Below are 13927 nucleotides of genomic sequence, written 5' to 3'. Positions count from 1 at the left end.
AAAGGAAAACACCTTGGCCAAGATTCCCAAAGCCAGGCTTCCAAGGTCATTTTTGGGCACCATAATAGTCAGTGGAGGCTGAAATCAATGGGACCCAGTGAGTGCTCAACACAGTCACAAAAAGCCAAGCCATTTATTTAGGTGTCTAAATGCAGATTTAGGAACCTAACCGTGGCCTGCCAGCTACAGAGGCGGGTTTTCAAAGGTGCAAATGGCAGTTCAGTGCCTGACTCCCAATGAACATCAATAAGAGTTCGGTGTCTGAGTGCACTTTAGAAAGCCTTCCCCAAAGTCAAATCTTCCTACTCTAAGGGTGGTTATAAAGTTGAGATTCCCACACTTGAAACAACAATGGCAGGCAGACTAGTGTTGAAACATAGACCTAAGTGCACCGAGCAGACAAGCACTGGGAGAAACTGGGAAACAGGAGTTCATAGACACTTCTTCAAATGCAAGTGTCAGTCTCTTTCCAGCTAAGCTAACTCAGAGTAGCCACCTTTATGTGCACTGAGGATTAGCAAGAGCAAAGTCAATATTTGGCCATTACAAATGATAAGCCAGTTCAAATTTTGCTCTTTTGTGCATAAATTCATCCCCCAAAAGCAGGTGAGGGGTTGCAGGTGTCTCCCCCAACAGCTGCATAATTACAAAGCTAGACACAGAATCAGAGGGTTAGAAGGGACCACAAAGGTCAGCTAGTCTAACCCCTTGCCAAGATGCAGGATTTGTTGTGTCTAAACCATCCAAGATAGATGGCTATCCAGCCTCCTTTTGAAAACTCCAGTGACTGTTATCCAAGGAAGGCCGGCAAAAGAGCGTCTCTAGGCAATGAAATGTAACCAGTATATAAAGAACATTCCTGGAAGTAAAACCAGCTCCCTATGGGGTGCAGTGAGGAGTGGGGGGCCAGGTCCAACCCCAGCTACGCGTTCTGGGCAGTTCTCTTCCAAACATGGAGCTGCCGGGTTAGCTCCACCCAGCAGGCTCATCTAGTCTCATATCCCATCTCCAAGAGTGGCCAGTACCGGCTGCATTGGAGGAAGGTGCAGGAAGCCCTGCAATGGACACTGACACAGATTAGTCCAGGGAGCACACATCTAGAACGGACACTGACTAGCCAAGGCCATGGGCAAAGCCCAGCCTGCTGGCCCTTTACCAGGGAGGAAAAGGGGCTGGGAATCTCCAGCTAGGTGCTGTCATGACACCCTACACTCAGAGCTCAGTTTTTCACATAAGTCACTGGCTCAGAGACCTCTGAGGAACTGGAAGTCTCCCCTCCTCCTGCGCCAGCTGGAAGACGGGATAGCATGGGTCTGCTCCAGGATGGTAGTTCCCAGGATCCCATTCCCTGCCCTGTGCACACACCCAGAGGCATGCCCACGGACCCCGCTGGAGCCGCAGGACTCCAATTGCATAAGAAACTGCAGTGCACAGGAAGCTCCTTTCAGAGCTGCTGGCTGGAGAGCTTTTGTTTTGGCTCTTTGGTCTTGTCCAGGATACGTTATGTTCCCCACTACAGGTCACCTGCTGTGCACCCACATCTCGTCCCACTCATGCCCCAGGGCCAGGCAGCATGAGGTATTTTTAGTTGGATTGGAGGCCAGAGTAACAAAGCCACCAGGGGTGTGAACAGATACTTCAGGCCTTTGTTTGAAGAGGCAGAGAAAGGTGCAAGCGTCCGAAGGCAATAATTGTTCCCCATTACAGCACCACTTTCCATGTCATGTCAGAGCAGCCGCACCGGACACAGCAAGGCAAGAGGGCCACTGGCTCCCTGCTGGCCATTGCCCAGCGAGCTGCTCTCACTGGGGGGAGGGGGCAGTTTTTACACCTCTCTCTGCTGTGCGATTTCTAAGGCACTATCTCCCGGCAGCCCCCGGGACAGGCTGTGATTCCTGACCGTGGGCCTCTGAGCGCCACACCCATACAAGCAAACAGCCACTCCGCTGCATTGTCGGGGCTGTAGTTCCATTCCTAAATGGGGGCCGAGACCTCATCTTGTACCATTTCAGAGGCCCCCAATCCTACCAGCAGGGTATGCCGGTCCTTGAGTACCACAGATAAACCATCAGTGCTTTTAGATAACCTGGACCGGCCAGGACCAATCAGAGACCCACCCAAACTAAGAAATGCTCTTCACTCGGACACAAGCCATGAGGGGGGAGTAATTCTCTCCATTGCAGGAATCACTGGGTGCATTTCCATTTCTCTGGCCTGTGCTATCCAGGAGCCAGGCTAAATGATCAGAGCAGTCCCTTCTGCCCTTAAAGTTTATGCAGTGGGTGCCTAACTCCTTTGAGTGCCTTTGAAAAATCCTAGCTAAGATGCATAAAGGAGGGAGGCTGAGGGATACGACAGACAGCCCTGGCAATGAACTCTCAGACGTGCTGTGTGACTGGACAGAGGAGTAAGGCTACGATTCTGTAATACATTTATCTGCACATGAAGCATCCCGGGAGTAAATCTGTAAAATTCCATCAGCAACCAGGCAACATGCCTCTGATTAAGCTGCTTGGTTTGTTGCAGGGCATGTTACCGGGAGGTTTGTAACATTTTCTCTCCCTCCATTTTAGAGTCTCAGACCCATTTGTTTGTCTCCAGAACAGCCTATCTACCTAAAAGACCAAGCCAAACCCGCTGTGGCTTTGGAGTCGGATTCAGAAGGGCAGCTGCTGCATCTCCCTGCTCCAGTTCACATGGACGAGAAACCCTTGCCAAGACGTTGGGGGTTTTTTAAACAGTCAAGGCAAGAGATGGAAACAGCAGTTTCCTTAGCCAGGAGAGGCAGAGCTCCTTACACAGCTGCTGAAGTCTGTGGATTAACTGCCTGATACAGGAAATTATGTCGATAATGCTGGATTAAAACAGTACTAAGGAAGTGGGAAGATGAGGCGAGTGCAGTGAAATGAGAGCCGATATTGGACTCCTGGTGCTGGTCACTGGGCTTGGTTCTCTCAGAACTACCAGGGACCAGCCATTAAACCCTGTAAAACTGGGGAGAAATTGGCATGCAAACCCTTCCAAGCCCCAGTACCATAAAACCTCAGCATCTGCAAACTCTGTGTACATACAATGCCTAGCACAATGGGGCCCTGCTCCCAGCTGTAGCCTCTGGATGTTACTGTAATACAAATTTATTAAATTATGGTTATACTAAGGTTAGGGGGAAAAGAAAAAATCTTTTGATTAGCCCAAGAAAACCTGCTTTCTGCAATACACTTCTGATTTCACAGAGAACACTAACACAGTCCAACACTACCACTTAATGTTCTCTTTCCCCTTAGGAAAGTCACGGACTCTCTCTGTGCTCGCCGCCCCCCTGCGAAATGGGGACAGCAATCCTTCGTTTGTCTTGTCTGTTTCGATGGTGTGCTCTTCTGGCAGGCGCTGTCCCTCACTGTGTGCCTGTTCGGCTCTGACCTGAGCTGGGCACTCCAGTGCTAACTGTCACACAAATAACACACCTTGACTCACTAAAAAAGGGCATTGAGAGGAAAGCCTTTGTGTCCCGCTCAGTAATGCCACATTCTACTGGCTTTCCCCTAGTCACACCCGCACTACAAAATTCACACACCAACAGCCCACAACAGCCATGAGTGCAACTGAGCCAGAAATTCAGAGCTGGGCGTGAAATGTAGCCCGCTGAGTCTAGAGACTGCAGCACAACCAGTACAGGTCATTTTCCACTAGACGAAGTCCTCCCAGGGAAAGGGAGGAGGCAGAGTTTGGCTTAAAACAGAAGAGCTGGAAAATGAACACATTTGAAATGTAAGCAGTAACCCCTTTGCTGAACTGTATGCTGCTTAACACAAAAGTAAAGAAAGCAACTTACAACAAGGACAAAACTGAAACAAGACAGATGCCTATAGTAACGTGGCTGGCTCCTGTCAGCTAAAATTCAAAACACCTACCTTTCTGCCCGTTGTGAAAGGTCAGCGAACATGTTCCGTGCAGGTCTGATTCCCAAGCCTGGAAACAAGTGCCATCCCCTGGCTGCCAGGACGGTCAGGAACGGCGTTCCTTCACAATTCCCACATTGTGAGCCAAAAGCACAATGCTGGGCTACCGCTGAAAACAGCCAGACAATACACAAAGAAGAGCCCCGTTTGTCACTGATCAGTGGGGCACTCCTGAACGCAGCAAAACAAGGACACCAGTCAACTCAATGAGCAAACCCAAATCAAAACAAAATTAAAGGCTCACAGAGAAACATTACCAATTAGACACAAAGGCAAGTCTGCTGCCTGGAGACAGCATGCTTTGCATGCTGCATCTCTGTCGGGCCTGGAGTGCAGATGTTTTGGTGCGGAGTTCTCGGCTCTTCATGTGCAAATTTCAGTGCAGAATACTTAGCTATAACTAAGCCTACGCTCGCTGGGATTTTACCTGCACTGGTTAATTTCATTTTTCTGTCTATCACAGAATGCCCATGCAGCACTGCTGCACAACCACGGACATCAGCTGGAGATGTAGGATACTCGCCACTTCTGAAAAAATTCAAAGCCAAAGCGTCAAATTGGGGACCCAAAAAATCACAGGCCACTTTGAAAATATGGGTCAAAGTAGCTGGCCCAAGTTCCTGAAGTGAGTCAGCAAAATAGCCAGCAATGTAGCCAGGAGTTTCCAGCACTCTGGTCTATGCTGCCCCCTTAGACTGAGAGCCAAGTATAAGCATACACTGAATTTATTATAACCATCTTTTAACATCTTCCAATTTTACTCCTGTTTATCTGAACAGCAGTTAAAACTCCAGAGGGAAATATTAACTCCTACTGGGCTACGAACAACCTGTCAATTACTAACAAAGTTAGTTAAAAATGATCATCATCATCATCCCCCACATTAGCGTCATGTTTAAATATTTTAGTATGAAGCTTTACATTTCTCCTCATTGTAAGACAGACTCATTTGTATTAACCTCCTAAAACATTTGGCTGCAAGCCCAACAAAATAATTCCCCTCAACAGAGCCAGAGCGGCAGGGGTTGGAATCCTTCAGGCATTTGAGGGCAGAGCGTGGCCCATACCCGTGGCTCAGGTTCAGAATCCATGGAAGCATTACATAAACTTGCTGAAAACTTAAGATGCAACAGTTACCTCAACTATGTTGCCTAATTATGGAGGATTATAATGTCTTTCTCTACATGCAGTTGAAGAGACCTGCATTCCATTTTTTAGTCTCATGAGATGCAGAAGGGTGGAGATTTTACCTCTGCAGATACTAGAGTTTATACCATAATACTGACAGAAAGGGCCTTTGCAGGTACATACAATATATGGCTTGCTGTAGCATGTCATTCCCTCCGGCCTTAGGAGCGTGGTCTCTGTAACTCAGGCTATCTCAGGAGAAGATGAGCCATGGCAAGCTTCTGAAAGAGAAAGATGGATTGTGTGTAAACTAGAGGCTAAAAGACTTAGGACCTGCTCTTGCATGATGCTCTGACGGCCCTCAGAGGATTGGGCTGTGAATATCTACGCTGGAGCTACTTTCAGAAGTAGCCTCATTGTTTGTAAACTGTGTGAGCAAGTTACCCAAGGAAGCGTATCACGGGCTTCACTCCCTAGGCCTTACTGCTAACAGGACAACTCCGAGCTTCACGACAAGCGCAGACATCCACACAGAGTGCAGACATCCACAAATAAAGGTTCCACCAGACTCCTCGCTGTTTTTGTGGATACCCACTGATACACAGAGCTAACACTTTGATCTCTGCTGGTCACCGCCAGCCCTTCATTCTGAGCCATTCAAGTCTTCACGTCGCAACGTGAGTGACCCAGCATCCCCCTGGAGCGCAGGGTGCTAGTACCTACGACATGGAGGCCCAGCCAACCCAAACAGCCGCCCAGGCTGTGTACACAAGGATGGAGTGTGCAGGAACCTGACTGAAAGGAACGTATACTGCAGCTTGTAACTAATCCTTTCAGCAAAGAGCTTCTGAACACCCTCGCCCCCGGGGCCGGACGCCCAGTGAAGACCTGCTTTCAGTCGAAAGAAACAAGACAAATGGCATCGTAAAGAGAGGAGTTAAAGTGAGCTGCTTTTGCTGTTTTAGAGAACTGACTAGGATTCCTATCAGAGGTAGTAACCCTATTACAACGCAATGTACTTAAATGCAGCCCGAAATGTATTAACCTTAGGGTGAGGCCTGAAGATCTATTAATGATTATGTATAAACAGGTCCAATTTTCAACACTAATTCCTCATAATTATTGACTCCCACATCTTGGTTCACACACCGAGGAGGAAAGGTCAATGCTAGTATTCCAAGATGATAAACACACACTCCTGTATATACAGCTGAAAGATCAACTGGAATCGACTAGCTCCGTGGCCGAACCCCCTGAACTGCAAACAGCAGCATTCCTGGAAATAAGAACTGCAAGTGCTTCCTCTGTTTAAATGTCTCAGGAGTACAGAATCCTTTTTACATATGCTGCATTTTTAACCCTTTTTAGTTAACTGACTTGCCATCTGAAAAAGTGATTTTTTTTTAGAAGGCATACTAATTTAAGAACTACATCACATATTAACCCAGAAGCACCTTAGGAAATAAAACCATGCAGAGATTTATAATGCCAAGTACCTTTTTCAAGAAATATTCAAGACCAAAACTAGAAGACTTTAATCTTATTGCACCTTTAACACAGTCACAGTTGCCACCAAAGCCTCCATAACCACAATCTGGATTGTGAAACAAACTTCTTTAATGGCTATATTTCTTCTAAAAAGGGATCTGAATGTTGGTTAAGGCAACAACTCTGGTGCGTGTGTGAAATGCACAGCCATTTCAGACACTAAATTGTTTCGTTCTTTCTGAGAATGCTCTCGTGCCATTTAAATTGTCAGAATAGTGTATCCTGTGCAAACCTTTCAGAGAGCCAGGAATCAGGAATTCTGTCTTGAATAGAAGTGAAACCAAACAATTCTATTTACCCAGATTTCATGCATCAAATGAAACATGAATGGTGGGGGGATACTTTGGAGAACCTCACCAACCAGGTGATCCAGCACAGTTTAGTTTCCATCATGTAAAAAAAAACCTGTTAGCCAAAAACCAATAACTTACAAGAATAACTGCTGCAAAGGGACAAATGAACAGAAGAGAACTAAACCAGCAAAGAGGGGAAAACCCGATCAGCCTCTCTGTAACTGACCTGGAACACCGGAGTGATATTCTTCAGGGCACTTGATCAGCCAGCAAAACAGCAGCAGACGAAACCTAGCACTGGCAACATCTTTATTTCAAAGCTGCTCTGATAAGTGCATCCCTTCAATCAAACCTAAAATTCATCAGAACATTTTTTCCTTTTCTTCACCTCTAGACTTTTATTGTGCCTTATGCTACCAGAATGACAAACATTGATTGATAAATAGCAAATGTCTGACCACATGAGTGGAGGAAAACACGAAGTCAAAATATTTTCTCATTACAGACAGAAAAAGGTGATCACTCATTTCACCCGAGAGCCGTTAGATAGACTAGGTGAGTTCCCGCACCACCAAAACTTCTCCTAGACCTACTTCCTAGAGATCTTTCTGCACATACTCTAGAATAGAGCCCTGCAAGGGACAATTCTTTAATCCTGCTCCCGCTATTATGGCAGCAGGCCCCGCAGGACCGGCGTAGACATGAAAGTGGACATGGAGCAACTGTTCACCGTGACCACTGGCATCCATCGGAGAGGAACAAATTAACTAAAGCAACTCTACCAGCCCCATGAGATCTTGCAGGCAAGTCTGATGCACTTCCTGGTTGTCTCTGTCAAAGGGCTTTTGGGTAAAAACCAGATCTTAAACTAAGATCTTTTCTTCCATAGCTTTCCCATGTGCACTTGGGAAAGCCTCTTCAGCTTCGTGCAAAATGGGAACAGCCCTGTCCAAGGTCCCTCTCTGGTGTTGAGACCCTACATTGGGAAGCTCTCCACATCAAATTATTAATACACATTGTGCAAAAAGTCTGTTTAAGTAGTGTTACAGCTGTGAGAAAGCAAACAAAAGTAAATAGATAATGAAGGCTGGAATGCTGGCCATGCCCTGTGCAGTGTTTGTCTATTTGTCCAGTTGAAGACATACACAGTAGATTAATGTTCTGCCTAATTGTAATGGTCTCATTACTTTAGAAAACCAGGAACTTGTTCTACTAGCACTAATAGAAGTACTAAACTTGTCAAAAATACCTCGTGTTAAAAGTCTATGATGACAATGCACAAGTGTGCGGCCTTTTTTTTTTTTTAAAAAGACTGTAATACAGCTGCAAGATTAACTTGTAAACTAACATGGCATATAACCTGAATTGAACACATTTAATTCAAATTTCATTCCCTGTTTATTCAGAGTCAGGTTTCTTGTTTGATCACTTATGAGTTGCAGTTCAGCAGCCTGGGGAACAATTAATTTGGTTAGCAAGAGATACAAGCAAACGTATCCAGCCTCCCTTCCATTTGATTTTCAAGAGACTTCCCCATAGTTTAAAATATCTTATAGCTGAGCAGCTTGGTATTTTTCAAGCCTTATATTCCAAAGTGCTATCAAATTTATTTGAGCATAAGCTTTCATGAGCTACAGCTCACTTCATCGGATGCATTCAGTTTTCCACTGCATGCATCTGATGAAGTGAGCTGTAGCTCACGAAAGCTTATGCTCAAATAAAATTTGTTAATCTCTAAGGTGCCACGAGTCCTCCTGTTCTTTTTGCGAATACAGACTAACACAGCTGCTACTCTGAAACCTGTCAAAGTTCTATGTTACAGTTAACACACATCTTCCCTGAGTGTATATTTAGGAAATAAAACATTTTTATCCCAAAATACATTGTTTATCAGGTGAAAAGTGAAAGCTGCCTTCTGAAAGGCATCCCTGGATCGACAGCACAAGCTCACGAGCCTGTCTTTGGAAAGACCCTTTTTTTCCCTACATGAATAGTTATCAGAGTAACAGCCGTGTTACTCTGTATTCGCAAAAAGAAAAGGAGTACTTGTGGCACCTTAGAGACTAACCAATTTATTAGAGCTCACGAAAGCTTATGCTCTAATAAATTGGTTAGTCTCTAAGGTGCCACAAGTACTCCTTTTCTTTTTATAAATAGTTATGTTTGTCCACCTACAGCAAAGAGATCACCAAGAAGAACAGGTGTTCCTTTCAGCACCAAATCTCAGATTCTATTGTGGGCAAACTACAACCTGGAGGTGGTGTGTATCTCCCTACATGTGTAAATAAAGCCACACACATCCGCCCCCCCCACCATCACAATTCCACCTTTAAAAAACAGCAGCATGTCTAAGATGCTGCTACAGTGAAGGTAATTACAGCTGCAGTTGGAATACAGTAGAACCCCTTTATCACTCAAGACAACTATCCCACTGCCAGAGAAAGCTTTATTGGAATGCGCACACAAGTATCGTTACTGAACCATGAAGTGGCTGCTAAGGGGCTTAGAACACATGAGGGAACAGCACACTGGCCCAGCCAACCAACCTGCCCTGGTGCTGCTCCATTTCTCCCACTTCCCCAGATCCTCCCCTCTCTCAGACTCATCTACACTCAGTCCCCGACAAGGTAAACAGGGAAACTCCAGCCAAACATGTTAATATTTTTAAAGTGTCCCTCTCTCTACCCACACCACCCTAACCCACACCAAAACTCACTATCCACCGGCCTGCACCATGACTGATGAGATGGAAGGAGCCTTTTCCAGCAGTCCTGTCAACTCTTATGTCTTGGCTTCAAGAGAACTCAGGAGCCTGGCTTGGCAAGGACCCCCCCGGCCTCATTCCCAGCCAGATGACTTTATTACAAGCGAGAACACTCCCTACACATTTAATGAACAGCGGCAGAAAAACACAGAGCAGCTTTAAACACTCTCCCACAGACACTCCTAGGTAAACTGGAGCAAGCATAAAAGATTTACAGCAGCATTAATTATTCATTTGGTAGTGATACATTCGTATGTGTGCTGGAGAGACTGGAAAAACCTCTAGGGAATTCTGCAGGGATCTGAATAGCGGCCTGGCCACGACGTGTCCATGTAAAACAACAGCAGCTATGCTCCCCAGTTGTAGGTGAATGCACAATAGGCCAAACTCTGCAATCAATGGGACTGGCAGAGGGGTTCAAGTCAGTGCAGAAATTAGCTCAGAACCAGCCACCTCATTGTCCCACGCCAAACAGTAAGCTATAGCATACCTAACAAAGTCTTGTCCAGTAGTCGCAAAAAGAAAAGGAGTACTTGTGGCACCTTAGAGACTAACCAATTTATTTGAGCATACAAGTCCTCCTTTTCTTTTTGCGACTACAGACTCACACGGCTGCTACTCTGAAACTTGTGCAGTTGTGTTTTTTTAAGTATCCATTGGAGGCAGTACAATCTAGTAGATAGGATACTGGGCTTCTATTCCCAGCTCTGCCACTGGCTTGCTGTGTGATCTTGGGCAAGTCACATCATTTCTCTGGGCCTCAGTTTCCCTTCCCCACTCTTCCATCTGGTCTAGCACTCGTGAAAGCACTTTTGGGCAGCGTCTGTATGAATATGTGCAGAGCCTAGCACAATGGGGTCCCAATCCTGGTTGGAGGTCCGGGTGCTACTTTAACAAACTATTAACAACAGATCCCTTAGCACAGCAGGTACTTAGAAAGATGCTTCTGCCAGGAACCATGTATTTAGCCAATGTGAGACCCATTGAGTAAGCTTCTGAAATTGTTTAAAGTCATCAACCGGAGGAGGTGGCGGTGACATCACCACCTCATCTAGTGAGGGCGAGGAGATGGGGTTTTGTCAGCTCACATTCAAAACCAGCGAGTGAGTATTTAGCCGCTGCGGCACATTAGGCCGACACTGGCAGTGCTGGTGGGACAATGGCTGGAGGCTCAACACGCACGGGTCAGTTTCCCTGCCTCTGTGGAAGGATGTCGGGGAAGAGTGCTGCACGGAAGTCAAGGGTGGACGGGGTAGAGCAAAGGGAGGGGGAACCACCTCTGGAACTTTAGCAAAGCAACAGATGATTCAATGACACAGCAGCCATGTTGGCTCCCACTGGCTTGGAGCTTCTCTACCCACACAGCTGCATTGGTTCACAGTAAACTTTTAAACCAGCTTGGTTAATCTGGTGCAGGAGGCTGAGTGGACACTCTGATTTCAGTTTAAACCAGGCTTAGTTTGGTTTAGCTCAAATCAATTAGGAAGAAAGTTAGACTAAACCTAAACAAGCCGTTCTTAACTGAAATCAGAGTCTCCAGATGGGGCTTTGCATCGGTTTAAACTAAACTGGTGTAGGTTTGCGAATAGACAAGACACTGGGCTCTAACCTACTAATAGCACTCTTTAGAAGGCAGTGGGCCTGATTCTCCTCTGCCTTGCACCTCGATGCAAAGTGTGGTATTCCGATGTGACAGCTTATTACTCCTACTTTGTGCGGGTGTAAATGCCTGCACATAGTGCAGGGCAGCAGAGACTCAGGCCCACTGTTTAGCGAGGACATTTGATTGGTCTGCAGACATTTTTTTACAATGAGATGTTAACAAGAATTGTCTGCTCAAGAGTTGTTTTGCGCAGCGGTAGCTAGGCTGGTGCGCTGCACTGGTGTAAAAAATGATTTGTGCTGGTGCTTTTCGCACCCTTGCAGTGACATTTGTGCAACAGCAAACCTGTGTGGACAAGCACACAAAGAGATACACATAACCCACCCCTGCATTTTAGCCTATGCCTTTTTAACACTCTGATCACCCCCTGAAATATACTGACCAATTAGAAACACCAAGTTAGTTTGTATGTTGCATTAACACAAGGAGCACAAAAAGAAAGTGGAGTTTTCATTTCCTACAAAATGCGCAGTGGAGGGTGTTTTCCCTTAGGTTTATGGAAAGCTTGATTCAATCATTTTAAAGAGCTCAAAATGAAACTAAGATGTATAAATTCATTGTGATTATGGATCTCACTCAGCGCAGAACCAGCCTGCTCTAGAAAGCTCTGAAAGATCCCAGACTTCAAAAGCTACCAGATTAGGTCTCCCAGAATTTAACATCTCCTCAATGAGGTCACCTTCTCTGAAAAGGCTGTTTATTAAATTGTATTGCTTTATCTGCTTAAGGAAGTTGGCAGCCAAGGCACTCCCCTCCTTTCAGCACAGAACTAGGAGTAAACCCCACCCAATCTTCCATCTCCCACACTCACTCATTTGTGTATTCCAATTTCTCACTAGGAAGCATGGACTTATGTCCCTATCCTATACTTAACCAGTAAGGTTAAGTGGAGAAAATAAAGAACGTAGTCCATGAGAAATGTGTCCTGCCATTTGCTCCGGAGTTGGTGGCAGCTGCAACTTCAAATCTGAAATCAGGATCGAGCCCTTTCTAGGTAAAGTACTAACTAAAAATGCACTGAGTTAAATTGGTAAAAAGCCTTGGGCAGGGGGAGGGAGTATTCTGAGTGCAACAGCAAGCAGACAGAGCAGATATTTCGGCAAGATACCCAGGCACTGACATGTGCACTTCAAATACTCTTCTAGTTTGGGGGAAAACATTTTAATTATTAACCACAGACCTTTTGATAAACAGCACTAGAATTTTTATGCCTCTAACAGAAAGCTCTACAGAGCACATGCAGAATATATTTTTAACCTTCCTTTAGCCCTCAGTGGAAAAGTGTTTGTAGTCCAAACTGAAGGAAAAATAAAGTCAAGCCTTCTTCCTTTTTAAACGAAAAGGGGGAAGGAGAAACCCTTATCTAGGAATGAAACAAATGTATTGTTTCTTTTTTTGTGACATAAATTATCTCGATAAAAGAAAAACCAGTATGGATGTGGATCAAAGTGATCCAGTCTCACAAAGAACGGCTTTTATCAAATATGAATTGTAAAAATCAGTGTTGTAGAAAGAAAATACAGCCCTGTTTGAAGTAGTCACGTGGAAAACCTAATCTGGCCACAGAAGGCCAACCCCTATCAACAGGGAATTCAGATTATTACAGACTACTGCATCTCAGTTTAACAATTCATTCAGCCCCACAGGGATTCATTCAATTGTCACAAGCTCCAGGATGCCTTCCTTATGATAGAGCTACTTTTGGAATTAGCCTCAGCAGCCCATGAAAATATATCCCAGAGGTTTGTTTTCATACCCTGTTTGTAAAGTAAACTGCAGCTAGCCTAGCTGGGGCAAGAGAGCACAGATATGAACCATGTACCCTTTTGAATATTTCAAGAGCATTTACAGGGACAATGTCAGGGCTAGTGAGCTTAAAATTAGACCTGCCAACTTCATGTTGGCCCCCAGAGGTGCCTGTAACCCATTGCTCTGATCAGAAGGCTCCCTCTTCCCTTCTGAGCAACCAGGCAGTTGAAATTCCCAAGAGTTTCAGCAGACAGCAAAGTGGGATCAATTTTGCCACGAGAGGCAGGAGGGAGGGTTCAATCTGCAACGGCAACCAAGACCTACCCCTTGTGGGAGCGGGAGAAGAGGTTGCTGGCGTTTTAGATACTGCTGCAGCCTTGGCTTGGGAAGAGGAGAGATTTCATTTTTTAAAATGACAGGTTACACATGGAGATTCTCAGTACCCACAACATCCCATCGAGGGCCAGATCCTTAGGTGAGGGAAATGGGCCCTGCTTCATTGACTTAAGGTGTGCCCATGTGTACCAGGTGAGGATCTGACCTGTGCCCCTCAAATCTATTGTTTGTGAACGACCAAACAATCTGAACGCTGTGCCAGAGCCTTCTGGAGCCCAAGATGTCTAGTTCTGATGGGACATCACTTTACTGGGGCAACAAATGGCTTCTGGGTAACTTCTCCAAAAGTTCCACAAGGCAGACAGCTGCACACAAACTACAACTGTCCTGTTTCATTCCCAAGGAATAGAAAGAGGTGCCTCTGCTTAGCATACTTGCAAAGACAAGCCCTCAGATATCACCACGTATGGAAAGAACACAGTTGGTT

At 45.5% G+C, this 13927-nt stretch overlaps 1 protein-coding gene across 2 annotated transcripts in view; it reads right to left on the bottom strand.

Moving 5' to 3' along the window:
• Window positions 1-13927, bottom strand: part of SIPA1L3 (signal induced proliferation associated 1 like 3) — a 112016-nt gene that overhangs the window by 75022 nt on the left and 23067 nt on the right. Inside the window, exon 2 of one of the 2 annotated variants that reach the window (XM_084612649.1) lies at window positions 5271-5368. The exons of the other annotated variant lie outside the window; for it this stretch is intronic. The gene's annotated coding sequence lies outside the window, so the exon portion shown is untranslated. The remainder of the gene's footprint in view (window positions 1-5270; window positions 5369-13927) is intronic. 2 annotated transcript variants of the gene reach the window in all.

The sequence above is a fragment of the Lepidochelys olivacea genome, assembly GCF_965140295.1.
Source record: "Lepidochelys olivacea isolate rLepOli2 genome assembly, chromosome: 23".
NCBI classification, from domain to species: Eukaryota; Metazoa; Chordata; order Testudines; family Cheloniidae; genus Lepidochelys; species Lepidochelys olivacea.
This window is presented reverse-complemented; position numbering and strand designations above follow the sequence as displayed.